The sequence below is a fragment of the Mauremys reevesii genome, linkage group 7 (assembly GCF_016161935.1).
Source record: "Mauremys reevesii isolate NIE-2019 linkage group 7, ASM1616193v1, whole genome shotgun sequence".
Lineage (NCBI taxonomy): Eukaryota > Metazoa > Chordata > Testudines > Geoemydidae > Mauremys > Mauremys reevesii.
In genome coordinates, this window is record NC_052629.1 from 96,745,690 (window position 1) to 96,763,648 (window position 17,959).

The 17,959-nt window shown below is 50.2% G+C and overlaps 1 protein-coding gene across 14 annotated transcripts in view; it reads left to right on the forward strand.

Moving 5' to 3' along the window:
* PC (pyruvate carboxylase) overlaps positions 1-17,959 on the forward strand; it is a 235,843-nt gene that overhangs the window by 70,078 nt on the left and 147,806 nt on the right. The window contains exon 1 of one of the 14 annotated variants that reach the window (XM_039547637.1): positions 6,171-6,290. The exons of 11 other annotated variants lie outside the window; for them this stretch is intronic. The gene's annotated coding sequence lies outside the window, so the exon portion shown is untranslated. 2 more of the 14 variants (XM_039547635.1, XM_039547636.1) reach the window with 2 other exon arrangements.

Here is a 17,959-nt window from a genome sequence, read left to right on the forward strand (position 1 = left end):
ACCCAAGTGGCCTGGTTATGAAGAGGCAAAAGGTCTGGAACTGTATAACAGGAGAAAGAAGGGTGCAAGACGGATCCATTACTGAGGTGATACTCTGCCAGCGTGTCTCACAAGAAGTGGGTCCCTGCCCTCTCAAATGGATGGACTGACCGCTGGCAGAGAAGCGGACTAGTTATGAAGTACAGCCTCTAGATTGCGTTTTTATATTTTTCTTTGATCGGTTACCACGTTTCCAATCCTTATGCTTGCTTCAGTTTGGATCTTTATCTTCAGGCTTGAGCTTTGTCAAATCAATGTCTCTTTGGTTTGACCATAGACAGCCCTATGTGCTGAGAGCTACGGAGAGCAGAGCGTGGCACTGAGGTGAAGCTAAGAAACGGTGGGGCAGTGAATCCATGGGCATTGCAGAGGCCCAGAAGTTGAGGGACCGTGCACTTGAGTGTAACGCAGGGGGGTGTACAGACAGGTTTGGAGGCAGGGGCGGCTCCAGGCCCCAGCACGCCAAGCGCGTGCTTGGAGCGGCATGCCGCAGGAGGGCGCTCGGCCGGCCGCCGGGGGGGCGGCAGGCAGGCAGCCTTCGGCGGCTCCACCGCTGGTCCCACGGCTCCACCGAAGCCGCAGGACCAGCGGACCCTCCGCAGGCACGCCTGCGGGAGGTCCACTGGAGCCACGGGACCGGCGACCGGCAGAGCGCCCCCCCGCGGCATGACACCATGCTTGGGGCGGCGAAATGTCTAGAGCCGCCCCTGTTTGGAGGGCCCTGTGCCCCAGAGCTCTGGGGAGAACTATCTCCATCGATCAGAGGGGTTAGTCTGGATCTGTAAAAGCAGCAAAGAGTCCTGTGGCACCTTATAGACTCTCAGACGTATTGGAGCATGAGCTTTCGTGGGTGAATACCCACTTCGTCGGATGCATTCACCCACGAAAGCTCACGCTCCAATACCTCTGTTAGTCTATAAGGTGCCACAGGACTCTCTTTGCTGCTATCTCCATAGAGTTAGCCACAGCTTATCTCTGCTCTGCCCCCAAGGACTCAGGGAGTCTAAGGTCTGAGGTGTGCAAGTTGCTGGCCTGCAGAGGGAAGAGGGGCCTTGCGGAGCCTGGAGTGGGAGCGCTTGTGCTGCCAGCAGCCAGTAGTTTGGGGCGAGTTTGTCCTGATGGGCACAGACAGGGCTCCCTCGCACTACGAGCAGACAGTAGCGATTCACCCTGTACCCCTTGAGTAGCCCTGCAAGTGTCACAGCTGTTCAGGGGAACAGAGAACTGATCTTACGAGCAGAGACTGAATCTCAGGGAGGGAAAAGGGCTGTTGAAGTTAACGGACGATGTTGGCACAAGAACAAATGAGGATAAACTGGCCAGGAATCAATTGAGGCTCGAGCTGAGGAGGAGGTGGGAGGTTTTGGAACAGCCTCCCCATAGGAGCAGTGGGGAGCAAACACTAGTCAGAAGACAGAGCTGGACACGCTTCTGACTGGGATTCTCGGCTGGGGCTGCCTGCGATAGCAAAGGGCTAGGCTGGATTCTCTGTATTATTCTCCATCCTGTTCCTTCTGCATCCTAATCTCTTGCTGGCTTTTTTTGACAGCAGCTGTGCCCTGAGCAGAGCTAAGTTGCTTCTAAAAGTTTAATGCTTTCCTTCACTTGTCCTTAGGTTGCTTCTAAAGAGGCTTAATGATTCCATGGTACGGCACGAAATAAATCCGCAATAGACAGTGGGTGCAGGGCCTGGGGCCAGTTTCTGCTGGAAAAACCAGTTATAGCCACGTTCTCATGTAGAGACAGGGTAACATATAGGAACACAGGAAGAAAGCTTCTGAATCGTCACAGCCAACCTCGTCATATCAGCCCAGCTCTTTCAGTTTCTTCTGGTAAGATCTGCTTTCCATCACCCTAGGAGCCCTTCTCTGCCATTTGAATTCACCTTCCCTGAACATGGGTGGCCAGAATTGCACACCGTATCCCGATGAGTGCCTTGTCCAGTGGCATTAATACTTCCCTATTTCAGCTGGAAAAACCTCACCCGATACAACATTTGCAAAGTGCCCAAATCCTTTGTGATCATCTGTCGGACCTCCTGTGTAACACACGGCAAAGAAACTCGCCCAGTCGGTCCTGCATTGAGCTCTGATCTAGTGGTTGATCAACTTATGGTCTCGCACTGTTGCCAACTCTCACGATAGCGGGCAGTTTTCTAAAAACCCTACCTCTGAGTCATGTGATGCCATGGGTTCTATTCCTGGCTCTGCCACTCGCCTTGGGCAGGTCACATCACCTCTTTGTGCCGCGGTGTCCCTCTCTGTAAAATGAGGATAATAATACTGACCGCCTTTGTAAAGTGCTCTGAGAGCGAGGGTTTATTACAAGGGAGAATCAGGAGTTCTGACACTGGTTGCTTGTTTTGCATTTACAGCTGGGTGAATAATGGATTTTTGGCTCTGTGGCAATCCAGGAAAACATTTTCGACACAAGTCAATTTTTAAAAATTTTCTGCAAATTGAAAAGTAGAGAAAAATTACTTTTGAGTCAGGCAAACCATTTTGTTTAACTTGCAACAAACCGCTTTGTTTGATTTGGAACATTTAAAAATAGTCTGTAACATTTTACAAAATAAAATTAAAGGAAATTTTGAACCAAAACGGCATTTTGAACTGGAAAATTGAAATGTTTCCTTTTGAAATTGTTGAATCAAAACTTCGGGATTTTGAGGTGGTATTTTTGTTTGTTGTTTTGTTTGAGGGGTTTTTCCAACTGAAACAATTTGGGAAAACCACCACGAATTTGCAAAATGTTCCAGTGTTTCCAAATGTGCATTTTTCGGTGGAAGAAAAATTTCTGCTGAAAACTTTTCTCCTAGTTCTCTCTGCCTTGCTAAGGATTTTCCCTGACCGTCCATTCTATGTGATCTAATCTTCATGCAGCTTCTTGCTGTTGATGCTCAGCCGTGGGGAGACATCGCTATCACTAGGACTCATTCTTTGCATGCTGATCGCTAGTGTGGCATCTGTCAAACTGTCGTCATAAAGGTAGATGACAATGCCTGAGACACCCACTATGGGCTCCAGATGGCACTGTGTGCTGGCACATTGAAAGCACCGCAAAGCATGTTCAGAAATGTGAGAGAGTGAAATGATGAGCTGTTGTGATGGAGACTGAAAAAATCTTCCAGATGTCTTGTTCCTGAGGAATGCTTTCTGCTTAAAAATCAATGATTAAAAAAAAATACTTCCACCCCCATGGTTTTGCCAGCCCCAGGCATTGAAAAAAACTCAGGACTGAAACAATCACAAGATTGGAAAGGCTCACGTTTTCTTGCCTTTCTCTGCCGGGTTGAGGGCTAAAAACTTGATTATTTTCAGTTGAAACTGAGATTTGCCTGTAATCCCAGGACTCTGGGAACATGGGATTTAAGGAAGATACCAGACACTTTGAGGCTCATGGTAAACGTGCAAGAGCCAGCAATATTGCTTCCAGCTGCGAAACTAACCAGGCCTGAAATTGACATGATATTAAAGGCCCCCCTCTGACTCAGTTCTCTGTGTGGGCCGACTGGTGTGCTTCACGGTTGTTTCTCACTAGTCTTGCATTCTGGTTCTCATGCACTAATACTCCATAGCTCTTCTTTAGTGCTATTCACCCTTTATTCTCAAAGCACTACACAGAGGAAGCCTGTATCCAGGGCCGGCTCTAGGCTGATTCGCCCGATTCCCTGGAATCGGGCCCCGGGCCGGTGCCTTTTTAAGTTTTACTCACCTGGCAGTGCTCTGGGGGGTCTTCGGTGGCATTTTGGCAGCAGGCCCTTCAGTCGCTCTGGGTCTTCAGCAGCATTTCGGCAGCGGGTCCTTGAGGGCCGCTGAAGACCTGGAGCACCACTGGGTGAGTACAAACCGGGCCCCGCACTCGCTGAAGCCGGCCCTGCCTGTATTATTATCCCCATTTAATAGGTGGGGAAACTGAGGCACACAGCGGGGAAGTGACTGTCCTAAAGTCACCCAGCAGGTGCGGGAAGAACCAGGACTAGAACTCAAGTCTCATAGATTCTCAGGGCAGAAGGGACACTGTGTTCATCTAGTCTGAGCTCCTGTATAACGGGCCGTCGGCCTGCCCTGAATTGATTCCTGGCTGAACTAGAGAAGATCTTTTAGAAAAACATCCCATCTCCATATAGCCACTGCCGGTGCTGGAGAGCCCACCACTGCCCTTGGGAAGTTGTTCTAATGGTTTATTCCTCCCATTGTTAATAATGTGGCCTTAGTTCCAGTTTGAATTTATCCAGCTTCAACTTCCAGCTCTTGGTTCTTGTTAGACCTTCGGCTGCCAGACTGAAGAGCCGAGTATCAAATTTCTGTTCCCCATGTAGGTGTTTACAGAGAGAGAGGCCCATCCTGTCCACGAGGCGATACTGCCTCCTTAGCTCAACGGTTGCACGGTCTGCCTGAGGACTCCCCCTCAAGCAGTGCTGTTAAATAAGGTTTGTGTCAGGCTGCTGCATGAAGGCCACAGTCAGTCTGGTGTGGTACAAACAGGGGCGGCTCTAGGTATTTTGCCACCCCAAGCACGGCAGGCAGGCTGCCTTTGGTGGCTTGCCTGCAGGAGGTCCCCGGTCCCGCGGATTCGGCAGTGTGCCTGCGGGAGGTCCGCCGAAGCCACGGGACCAGCAGACCCTCCGCAGGCAAGTCGCCGAAGGCAACCTGCCTGCCGCCCTCGCGGCGACCGGCAGAGCGCCCCCCGCGGCTTGCCGCCCCAGGCACGCGCTTGGTCTGCTGGTGCCTGGAGCCGCCCCGGGTACAAAAATATTGTCAGCCCGTTGCCAAATAGTAACGGACAATAGGCCCTTGCAGACTGACTTTCTGCTGCAGGGGAAATCAATGATGCAGCGTCTTGGTATGTCCTTAGTGCACATTACCCGTTTACATCACACAGACAAGTAGGCTCATCTGGAGCGCGACTGCAGAGACAGGGGCTTGTAACAAAGTCCTCTGCCCACCCCTCTTCCTGGGCCCCACTGGCTGCCCCAATAAAGCACAGAGCGGCTTCTCCTTCTGCAGCACCCGTGGCTTTATTTACACGTCTCCCACCACCAGTGATGTACTATATACAGCTTGCAGGCCTTACAATCTCCTCTGTTGTCAGAGTTGTACCGGTATGGTGCTCTGCTTTTTTCTTGTTAATATTACTTGGCTGCGTGCGTGAGTTCCCTCTGTGTGCTGCCCCAGCTCTGCAGATAGCTGACACAGCAGACCACCACAGAGTCCAGTAAGATGCAAAGTCGACACAACTGCAGTTTTTAGCCTAATTCAGGGCATACTACGAGAAAGTGCCTCTTGGCAATGGACCCAGGATGCATTCTTATACACAGATACAAACAAGTTACACATCACACCTGACATATTGAGGTGCAATACATGTTGGTTCGATCAAAACAACTTTATCCATCATTTTACTCTTTTGCCCCTGTCATTGGGATTGGCCAGCCTGTTCTTTGTTATCTGTGTGGAATGTGCAAGTATGTGAATGTTCTGATATCTAGTGTTCAGTACCAGCTTTTGTGAGCAGGGCCTGCCTCTGGCTCACAGCTTAACTTTGCTTTATGTTAGCAAAGTCTTGATCATTACTTTAGTTTAGGCCTCAGGCCTCATACCAGGCCTCTGATACCAAGGTTTATATCTTAGGGCCTCCTCTTACTACATCCTCTTCCACCCAGAGTCTGCCCTCCGCCCGGAGACTAGCCTTCCCCTGGCCATTCCCCCCTTCTTCTGGCTGCCAGCCAGCCTTTATAGCCCTTGAACCCTCAGGCCCGCAGGTGCAGCCAGTTCTAAAGGCCAGGCACCAGGCTTCTTCCCAGCCCCAATCTATTTCCCCTGATTGGGGCTGGCTGAGCGGGGGCTAATTAGGTGCCTTTGCACCAGCACCCTGCTACAGGGCTGCTTGCCTTAGAAAGGAGGTGGGGGCGAGGGGACATGATAGGAGCCTACACTATAAAGACTGGGCTAGAGACGGGAGAGCAGAACCCTTTGTTCTCCCTGTCTGGTAACACAAGAGAGGCAGTTGGTGAAATTAAAAAGCAACAGATTCGAAGATGGAGGCAAGGAAATTACCCGCCCCCCCGGTAATGTGGAACAAGCCTGTGGAACTCCTTGGCACAGGAAGTCATTGGGGCAAGATCTTAGCAAGGTCAAAAGGGGATTGGACAATGATCTGGAGGAGAGTAGCCAGAGTTGGGATAGTTGAAGGTAACACAAATTCTGGAAGGGATTTTAAACCTCCTGCTTCAGGACATAAGCCTCCCTGTAAGTATGAGCTGGTCCCATGCTTTGTAGCTTGGGTCAGTCCTTGCATCCCTCCATTCCCCCTCCTCCCACTGCCCCCTGGGGACCACCTCACATCCCCCTCTATTTCAGGGACTCTGCATCTCTGTGTCCCCCAACCTCCCTCGTGCCAGGGGCTCTGTGTGCCCCCATTACCACCTTCCCTCATAGGGCAGGCGCTGTGTGTGCCCTCTATCCTCCCCTCCCCACGCAAGGGAGCCTGTGTGAACCCATACCAGGGTCCCCTGTTCTTGCCCCACAGTGGGGGGTCTGTGTGAACCCTCCTTACGCTTTCCAACATCAACCCTTCCCCCTCTAGGCCAGGGGCTCTCCGTAGCCCCCTCCTCCCATAACAGAGTCCTCCAATTTCACCCCCACTTGCTTGTGGTTCTGTCTGCCCCATTCCTCCATACCAGAGGCTGAGCACATATGCCCATTCTTCCCCATTCTGCTTTCTCTCTGGGTGATGGGTCATTCAAGGTGTCACCAGGCACTCTGTGGGGAGGATCCACTGGTGGGATGGGCTGGTGTTATGCCGGAGAGTGCTAATATGCCATCAACCAGTTGTTTGATCAATGGATCATTGCAGAGGTGCTTGAGGCTGTGCTAAAGAGCTGGTAGGGGCTTCGTATGTCCTCCATTTTCCTCCTTCATTTCCCCCAAAATCCATAGTGGCTACTGGTGCCTGGAACATTCCCTGAAATGTTGGAGTTGATTGGCTGTGGTGTTGAAAGGTTATCACGTTACAGACAGAAGGACTAACAGACAGAGACGTGCCATTGAATTGAGTGTAAGGCTTTCACAAGCTTGGCCAAGCAGAGACCAGGCTGAGACCCACTTTCAGGGCAGATTATCCCCCATATGCTGTTTTGGGGTTCTTGCACCTTCCTCTGAGGCATCTGGTGCAAGCCACTGTCTGAGACAGGATACCGAGCCAGATGGACCCCAGCTCTGCTCCAGTCTGGCAATCCCTGTGATCCAATCTAGACAGGAGTTAGATCGGCAACACGTTCATGTGGATGCAGCCCCATGCTCGTGTGACAGTGAGTCCCGCCAGACTGCCCCACAGTACCTGTGCACACTTCACTGTCCAAATTTTTGGAAGAATAAGCTTTTTTTTTTTTTTCTGATCACCTTGAGGCTCATTTTCACACTGAAAAACCACATCAGTTGTGAAAAAATCCACCTTAAATGAGCGGCCTGTTGACAGTCCCAATTGTGTGCCGTTTTTGCAGCAACAAATGCACGCTCATTACACCATTAAGCCCAGCTGGCTCCCTCAGAATGGTATTACACAGCCGGTCAGTCATGAATCTGAGCTGCAACCTCTTTTAACAGAGGGTGATTTTTTTGGGAGCGCAAGAATTATTAAAATACTATAAAGCCTGGGTTTTATTGCCTTGGTTACTGATGTCTTCGGAGGCGTTGTAAATTTCAACTCGAAATGGTTGGCAATTTGCATTGGTAATTGGAGCATCTGCTTGTACTCTGGCTAATTTATGTTTGAGGAGCGGGCAGAGGAGGGGGCTGTGCAGCTAAAACTGCGCGCAGGCCACAAAGGGGAGACCGCGAGTGGATATCATAGATTCATAAAATTTAAAGCTGTTAGGGTAGATTATCTTGGTCTGATCTGTCTATCACAAGCTATTAAATTTCACCCAGTTATCCCTGTGTTGAGCTCACCAATTGATGGGGTCATGCTGTAGTGTAAGAGCGTGTATTCGCATAGCTCTTCAGGATAGGGTGTCTGGGTTTTGTAAAGGTGTTGGTTGATGGTGCAGAGATCTCCTGCTGACTCACTTTGCAGCCAGATCTGGTGGGCAGGGCTGGATTGATGCAAAGGTGCTATAAGCTGCTAACTCAGGCCCTGGCTCCTGGAGTCATGTGACTGCAGCAGAATCTCAGCTTCCATGTAGTAAAATATGGACAGTTTTTAGCTCTTGTGGTGGGAGAGAAAAGCTGGAAAATGTTACCTAGGTATAAGTCACCTGGCTGAGTCTGCAGAGAGCCAGAGCTGATTGCTCCAACCTGGGAGAGTTGCCCCAAGTATCACTAACACAGCGATGCCTTCCTGAGTCTGTAAAGAACCTGAGCTGATTGCTCTGAGAGTGGGGAGCTGCCCCGAGCGCTGCCTGCCTGAATCTGCAGAGATTCCACTAGATTCCCCCAATCACTAGATTCCCCTCCTTGAGGCAAGGGCAGAACCCTGGAGTTCTGACTCCCTGTCCCTGCCTTGCTCTAACCACTAGATTTCCCTCCCCTCTTGAGCTGGGGATAGATCAAGGAGTCTTGACTCCCCCCCCCCCCCCCGCTCTAACCACTAGGCCCTATTCCCTTCCTGGAGCTGGAAATAGAACCCATGAGTCCTGGCTTCCGGCCCATTATCCCCTGCTATAGAATTATTTGGAATCCGCCAAGAGATTTCAGTAGCTAACTGCATGCAACAAGCGTTGCCATCTTTCTGGCATTTTTAGCGTCTCAGAGCCACTGTTGCTTGTTGCTGTTACCTCCACGGCAGAGTCCCTGAACCTTTAGAAGAGCCAACTCCACTTTATCTCTTAGGAGCAGATAATGCTGGCAGGTTTCCCATATTTGCTTTTAGCAAACAGGCGAGAATGCTTTTTCCCTATTGATCCAGGGCTTAGAAAACTCTTCTGTCAAGAGATATTGAAGAGATTGGCATCGCTAGGAAGGACAGAAATAAGAAGGGACATGAGAAAATTATACACAATGAGATTTTCCAAAGGCTTATCACGTGGCCCAGATTTGGGCAGATTTTCCTGGGGGACAGCAAAAGATACCTCCCGGAGCCCAAGGCCAGCCCGTGGCCAAATTTCAAGTCCCTGCTCTAAAACATGGAGACATTAGATCTTTTCAAAGAAAAGATGTGCCAGGTTTTTTTTTTTTTTTTTTTTAACATGGGCACAATGACATATTCCCTGACCTCATTCTTGGAAAGGGCTGAACCAGTTTGGCTGAAACTTTCCCCAAATATGCAGCTTTCCTCTAGCCAGTACCATAACTAATTGCCATGGCACTGCAAAAACCTCACTACACACAAGCTTTCCGTTAAACCGGATTACTCCAAAGGGGGATGTGTCCGCAGACAACTTGAGCAGGGTGAGATTCCCGAGCCAGTGCTCCTTCCTGGAGAAGTGATATCTAAACTGATGGGCCGCTGGGGTCTGGGCAGTGCCCAGCACATTGAGGACCCTAATCTCAGTCAGGGTCTGTGAGCTGGTGGCCCTGATCTTGGTCTGGGGCCTGTAGGTGCTACTGTAATATTACCAGTAACCACGCCACTGTGGAAAAAACTCAGCACACACAAGCCTCCGATGGAGCCAAATTACTCCAAAGGGGTGCATCTCAGCAGGCAGCGTGATCAGCGTGATATTCCCCGCTCCGTGCTTTGTGCTGGAGAAGCAAATCATAAATGGATGGGTAAATATTAGCAAGGTCAAAAAACCAAGCAAACAAACAACAAACCTTAGCAGCCCTTATTTCTTAATGCACTCAGAGCAGAGCTGTGAAAAGAAGAGAGGATCTGGAAGGTTCGCATCAATATCAGAGGACTGGCCCATTTGTGCCAGCATCTCACATGCGTCCCTGGAAGGTGTATGAACCCTGCAGTAGCAGATGGGGGCAAATTATCCCACCACATTAGAGCTCTTCCTAAAAAATTTAACAGCAAAATCTTTCAGATGTTGGAAATCCAAGAAATCAAACATTCCTATTATTGGGAAACTGAACAGCAAAATATTGTGGTTATTGGGAAAAATTTAAAAATGAAACTTGGTTATTGGAAGACTGAAACTTTTTAGCTAAAAATTGAAAAAAAAAATTCACTTACTGAAAACTGATTTTTTTTTTTCCTCCAAGAACCCAAATAATGTCCTACACAATGGGCGTTTTCTATGGAGATTTCCATTTTGACAAAAAACCCACTTTCTGTCAGAAAAGCCTTTCTGGAGAAAACATTTTGATCGGCTCCATTGGTTGCATTCACACTAGAAACAAAGGAGTTTTCTTCCCATGTTTGCTAAGATGGGGTAATTAAACCTGTGGTCCAGTCCAAGGCAGTCTGTAGCTTTCACACGTGGTAACCCCAGGGGGAAGGCTGAAGCTGAGCTTGACCTGCTACCGTAGATTAATAGATTATAAAGCCAGCAGGGACCATTGTGATCGTCTAGGTCAGTGGTCCCCAACCTTTTTGTCTGGCGGGTGCCAGACGAAGGACCGTGGCGGCGGTCGAGCATTTCAGCGGCATTTCTGTGGATGCTCGACCGCTGGACAGGACGTGGGAGCATTTAGATGCCCCCGCGGACGCCATGGCGTTGGGGACCCCATATCTAGGTGACCTGTAGAACACAAGCCATAAAACTGCCCTGAATTAATTCCTGTTTGAGCGAGAGCAGCTATTTCAGAAAAGCATCCCATCTTGATTTAAAAATTGCCAGTGACCCAGGCCTGGTCTACACTACAGAATTAGGTCGATATAATGCAACTTCCATCGACTTAGCTCTGTAAGCATCTACACTACAATGTTGCTCCTGCCAATGTAAGTCGCCCACTACATTGACATAATAACTGCACACAAGGGAGAGGCATAGAGCTTAGGTCAATGTAGTTAGGTCGACAATGTCAGCATAGAGCAGGGCCGCCCAGAGGGGGGGGGGGCAAGTGGGGCAATTTGCCCCGGGCCCCACAGGGGCCCCCACGAGAGTTTTTCGGGGCCCCTGGAGTGGGGTCCTTCACTCACTCCGGGGGGCCCGGAAAACTCTTGCGGGGCCCGGCCCAGGAGCTTCTTCCGCTCCCGGTCTTCGCCGGTGGGGGGTCCTTCCGCTCCGGAGCGGAAGGACACCCCCCCGCCGGCGAATTACTGCCAAAGCGGGACCTGCCGCCGAAGTTCAGCTCGGTCTTCGGCGGTAATTCGGTGGCGGGGGACCCCCACCGCGGGTCTTCAGGGCACTTCGGCGGCGGGTCCCAGAACGGAAGGGCCCCCCGCCGCCGAAGACCCCAGGCCCCCGGAATCCTCTGGGCGGCCCTGGCATAGAGACTGAGTTGACTGTTCTGGCTGTCAGGCCGTGGGGGCTGACAGCCTGGAGCCCCGCCCCTAAGTGTTGACAATGGGGCCCGGGTGGCAGGGCTCTGGGCTGTCGGTGCCCCACACTGACAGTTCAATTGGTGCAAGCCCTCCAGATGAGGACGTGCACGGCCAACAGAAGGATCATAGTGTGAATATTAAAAATCAATGTAATTATTGTGGTGGCTGTATGTCAACTTACTTAATTTTGTAGTGTAGACGTGCCCTGACAGTCCGGAAGTTGTTCCAGTGATTTATTCCTCGCACTGTTATAAATTGGCACCTCGTTTCCAGTTTGAATTTATCTTGCTTTAACCTCCAGCCACTGGATCTTGTTAGATCTTTGTCTGTTAGATTGAAGAGCCCATTATCAAATTTCTGTTCTGTGTGTGGGTCTTTACAGGTTGGGACCAAGTCACACCATGTGCGAAAACTAAAAACTACCTTGTCCATGCTGGATTTTCCCTAGGTATTAGCTGCTACATGGTAAGAACACACCATTTTCAGGTTGGTGGGTTGGATTTTTTTTTTTTTTTTTAAGACAAGTCCTCGGATATTGCATTTGCTGTTTAATTATAATTCCACTTCTGATCAGATCAGGGAGTAATTAACAAGCTGAGGCCGTCTCCATTTGTTGGCTTGACTCTGTTTCAAGCGATCTTCTCCCGACACTGGCATGTCTCTCTTTCATCGCTCAGCGCGGGTGTTCTTGCAGAGAAAGTAGGTCACGAGTCTTGTCTAGTGCAGCTCTGCAGGGAGGAGAAGGGGCAGAGTTTTCGTGCTGCCGGCTGCGTGTCAGGTGGTGTGTTGTACACTCAGAATGGATTTCACGTCCTGGTGGAAAGGTGTCGAGTACAAGGGCGAGGGTGGGAAAAAGACCCAGTGCTGTTACTTGTGTCACTAACGAGGGCCATAGCTGAGAGCAGAGCAAGACCCTCTTGGATACTGCTGGCCCAGGGCGTTGGAAGAAGCAGTGTTATCTAGTAGACTAAGGCCTTGGATTGAGAGTCAGGACACCTGGATTCTATCCCCAGCTCGGCTGCTGACCATGGGCACTTCCCTTCACCGCTCCGTGCCTTAGTTTTCCCCAATCAATCCTTCCTTTGTCTTGTCTGTTAGACTGTGAACTCTTTGAGGCAGGGACTGTTTCTCACCGAATGTCTCTGCTGTGCACATCTGGGCCCCCAATTTCAATCTGGGGTATGTGCAGCACCCAGCCAGCAGAGGCCCTGATCTTGGTTGGAATCTGTGCAGCTCCCAGCCCAGTGTGTGTCCTGATGCCGCTTGGAGTTGGTGCAGCACCTGGTCTGCCAGGGGCCCCAATCTCTGTAGCTGCTGCTGTAATGCAAACGATAAAAATATTTGATGTACAACTTGATACACCTTAAACGGGCACGTTTTTCTTATAATGCTGACCACTATAGAGGCCCAACCAAGATCCCCATTATAACAGTTGCTGCACAGACACAAATACATTCCCTGCTTCAAGCAGATTACAATCAAAAGAGACAAAGGGTGGGAGGGGAAACTGAGGCAGGAAGAGGTGAGGGGACTTGCTCAGGGTCACATATTAGCAGAGCCAGGAATAGAAGCCAGGAGCCTTGACTCTTAGCCTGTCCTGTTCTAACCACTATACCCTACTCCCCTCCAAAGCTGGGAATTGTGGTATGAAGGGTTGTGCCTTTAAGGGTTGAGCTTCCGAGACAGATTCTGGGTGAGCGCTGTGAAGCTCTTGCTATGCACAGCCAGCTGAAACCAGACACAGAACAAAGCAGTTTTCTTGTAAGCTCCTGAAGCACTGAGGAATCGCTGAATGCCACAGGAATAGAAGCCAGGAGCCCTGACTCCCATCTGCCCACTCTAATCCACTAGATCTCCGCTCCTCTCCCAGAGCTGAGAACAGAACCCAGGGGTCCTGACTGCCAGCCCCTAGCCACTTGACCCCACCGATATGTAGTCCCAATCTGTCTACTCCCAAACTGTCCCTTGCTGGCCTTAAGATGTGATTTTATTATTATTATTATTTTATTATTATTTTTTTGGTTAGGTCCCAGTCTGTGTGTAGACTAAGACTGCACCTTCTTAGTGTTTTCTATTCCCCTGTCTTTCCTTACTGTCCAGTGAAGCTTTATTTATTCCTGTTGTAAACACGTATGATGGAAAACAGCAGCTGCACAACACGGGGATTGAGCTTTCTGCAGGAAGGCTTCATGCAGCCGTGTCCCGAGTGTGAGTCTTAACCATGCAACATTAGCATCACGTCTTGGCATTCGATACCTGATTCGCTCATTCCCACTGGTTCTCAGTTCTGTCCACATGGCCCACCCCCTGTAGGAATCTCTCTTCTGAATGGGTAGCACCTTTTAGACACTGGTGGGTACAGCAAATGGGATGAGAGGGAAGAGCTGAATATTTCCCTTTGATGAGGGCTTGAGTATTCAGCTTGCTGTCTGCATGTCAGCATCTGATTTTGCAGGGAAATGTTCCCGGTGTATTTATCTTACCGGGATGTTGCCAGCTGGCTCAGAACAATAGCAGGTGGGTTTGGTCCAATGAGGTTATGAGTGCTGTTTGTTAGTAATAAACTGGTAGTGCTGAGAGATGCCAATCAGGATTGGGATTCTACGGTGCTAGGAGATATACAGACAGACAATGGCAGGCAGGCTCTTGATTACTAGGTGAATTACAGTAGTATCTAAAGACCTCAGCTGAGATCGGGGCCCCACTGTGCCAGGTGCTGCACAGATCCCGACCGAAATTGGGGCTCCCATCATGCCGAGTGCTGTGCCGATGCTTAGTGAGAGACAGCTGTCCTGGAGAGCTTATAGTCTAAAAAGAAGAGAGAAAGAAAGGACTATGTGGTGGGATGGGAGGTAGACACTGAGGCACAGGATAGATGAAGTGACTTGGCCAAGGTCCCACAGAGAGTCCGTGGCAGAGCCAGAACCAAGATCCCCTGAATCTGAGGTCTTAACCACAAGGCAGCCCACCACTGCTCTAACCCACTACACTCCTCCAACCCTTCCAGAACTTAGACTAGAACTCAGGTGTCTCACCCCCACCCTTAGAACCCCTTTCTTCCTATAACTGGGAATAGAACCCAGGCATCCTGGCTCCCAACCCCCTGCTCCACCCACTGGACCCCACTCCACTCTCAGAGCTGAGGATGGAAACCAGGAGTCCTGCCTGACTCCCAGACCACTGCCCTACCCACTAGCCCACACCACCTCTCCCTAAGTGCATCTATTCCCTTCCGAGAACACCCATCCCTGGGGCATTAGGCCTCCAGGCAGGCTCATGAGGGGGCGATGAACTGGACCTTCCACGCTCTGACTCCTACCCACCCTCCAGGCGAGTGTGTTTATTTGTTGAGCAATCGCTGTCAAAGTGCAGGCGGATTTTCCAGCCCACCAGCCTGGCATCCCTCCAGGGGGGCTAGCACAGCTTGTGTATAAAGACACAGGTGATCAGGGACGGCCAGCCAAGGCAGGCGCTGCCTTGACGTCGCTTCCTCCTCAGAGCGAATCTCACAGTAGGTACCTTTCCTGGTTCTGATACAGGGGAAGAGCAGCCTGGCTATGCCCTGACTCCCGGCCTCTTGGCTAACTGAACAGTTACCTGTGGGACGCACAGCAGGGAGAAAGACCAGTAAGGTCAGTGGGTAGGACACCAGGGTGCCTGGGTTCTAGCCCTGGTTTAGGGAGGTGGAGCGTGAGCTGGGGGTTAGAGGAAGACTCAACACTCCTGGGTTCCCCTCCTAGCTCTGGAAGGGGAATGGGGTCTGGTGGGGTAAAACAGGAGGGTTGGGGGTCAGGAGTCCTTGAGTCTGTTCCTTACCTGTTGTATGACTGTGAAATCCCTTCCGCGCTCCAATTTCCCTCCTCCTGAGAGTGGGGATTCATAAGTGCTTTGGGTGATGGGCACTGTATTCCCACTGGGAAGGAGGGGGATGAGGGCTGGACATTTAGATTCTGTTTCCAGCTCTGCTCCTCACCTGTTGTGTGACCTTAAGCAAATCACTGCCTTTCTCCGTGCCTCAGTTTCCTCCCCTCCCCTGTAGCTATTTAGGAATAGCTTGTGAACCATCTAGTGGTGCTCACTGTGTTACATTGTTTAAAAGCTGCTGAAGGCAACCAGAGCAGTAATGTACCTGGCATATGTGTGTGTGTGGTGAGTAATCTTGGTTATTTGGGAGCCAGCTCTGCTCTGGGTTTCTTCATATTGCTGTTACCTAAAGAGCAAAAAGGCACAACACGCCCTTCCTCTATTTAGACTTTGAGCTCCTCGAGGCAGTGATTGTCTCTCACTTGTGGTCTGTGCAGTGCCCGGCACAATGGGGGCCCTGATCTCGGTCGGGGTCTGTGCAGCGCCTAGCGCAGTAAGGGCCCCGATCTCGGCTGGTGCCTGTGCAGCGCTCGGCATAGTGAGGGCCCTGAGCTCAGGGACTGTGCAACGCACAGTGTTGTAGTCTAGACACTTGCTACACCAATGGAAGTGGTTCTTCCTGTAGTAAATGCACCTCCCAGAGAGGCGGTAGCTAGGTGAACAGCAGAATTCATAGAGGTTAAGGCCAGAAGGGACCACTTTTGCACCCCTGAGTGACAGAGCCAGGTCAGCCTAGGCTTTAGGTGTAGACCAACCCTTAGAGATATAACACAAACCTGGGGTGTGGCCAGCAGGGGAATATTAAATCAGAAGAGGACGGTGTCATCACTTCTGTATATAGATTCATAGATCCAAGGCCAGATGGGATCTCTGTGACCAGGTAGTCTGACCGCCTGTATAACAGGTCACAGGACTGCCCTAACTAATTCCTAGAGCATCTCTTTTAGAAAAACATACAGTCCTGATTTTTAAACGCTCAGTGATGGGGAACTCACTACAGCCCCGGAAAAACTGTTAATTCCCCTCACTGTTAAAATTTGTCCCTTATTTCCAGTCTGAATTTGTCTAGCTCCAGCTTCCAGCCCTTGGGAGTTGTTAGCTCTTTGGCTGCTGGACTGAAGAGCCTATTATCAAATTTCTGTCCCCCATGTAGGTACCGTACTTATAGACTGGGATCAAATCACCCCTCAGCCTTCGGTTTGCTCAGATGACTAGATCGAGCTCTTGGAATCTGTCACTCTCCGGCATGTTTTCCAGTATAGCAGTGGTGAGACCTTTACAGGAAAACTGTGTCCGTTTCTGGTCTCTGCACTTTGAGCCATAGGAGAGGGTTCAGAAAAGAGCTACAAGAATGATCCAAGCTCTGGAAAACCTGCCTTATAGTGAGAAACTTAAGGAGCTCAATGTAGTTAGTTTATCCAAGAGAAGGTTAAGAGGTGACCCAAGCCCAGTCCATAAGTACCTGCAGGGGAAGGAGATTTCAGAGGGCAGGGCTCTTTCAGCCAACAGAAAATGGCAGGTTGAGATCCAGTAGTTGGATGCTGAAGCTGGACAAATTCAGACTGGAAATAAAGTGAAAATTCTTAACATGGAGGGAGATTAACCACCGGAACAGCTGACCCATGGATGTGATAGATTTTTCATCCCTTGGGGATCTATAAATCAAGGTTTGACGTCTTTCTGGAAGATACGCTGTAGCTCAAACAGAACATATGGGCTTGATACAAGAATGGCTAGGTGAGGTTCTCTGGCCTGTGTCATACAGGAAGTCAGAACAGCTGATTGTAATGGTCCCTTCTGGCCTGAAAATCTATGCATCTCTTTTGGTGCTGCGTTTTGCATAGATGAGCTGTTAGTTAAATTGGAAATGGGACCTGGCTTTGCTGCCACCAGACTGATTTAACACCTACCAATTGGAAATGGGAGTGACTTGTGTAGCTGGGGAAGCAGAGAGCCATCGGTGGGAATGATTTCTGTTCACATGCACCTCAATAGAGGTTGGTAGTGGTGGCGATTTTGGGCCTGGACGGGACTCAACGGCAGCATGGAAAGAAGATGTATAGAGCAGGCAATCAGCCAGCTGGGACCAGGGCCCCCCTTTGTCAGGTGTTGCACAGACACGCAGTGAGAGAGAGGAGAAAGCTCACGATCTAACTAGACAAAAGAGGGCAGGGGAAACAGAGACATAGAGAGCGGGGAAGGATTATGCCCAAGACCAGTGGCAGAGCCAGGGTAAACCCAGGCCTCCTATATCACAGCACAGTGCTCTATGTAGTGCACCATGCATCGCTCTGAATGACTTTCCCTTGCGGTGGAATGTAATTTTGCTTCTTGCTTGCGTGTGGAGGTTAACACTCCATACCCAATTACCCTGCAGTCTGTTTCCCCATAACGTCCTTTATGGGAAATGTCAGTGCATTTCCAGCCAGCTGCTAGCGAGCTAAAGGGAGCCTTTGATCTGATAATTGTATAGCAACCCAGCATTTGGCTCAAAGTTCTGTTTACCTGCCTTTTATTTGCGTTCCTTCGCTCCGCTCCATGCTGCTCTTCTGCTCAGTTTTCAATGATCTTCGTCCCTCTAAAGTTATGGCCACGCTAGGAAAAAAGGGTACAGAATTTCACCAGGTGGCAAAATCCTAATGTGAAAAACTCAGGCCAGTCAAACGTTTTCTGTCAAAACGAT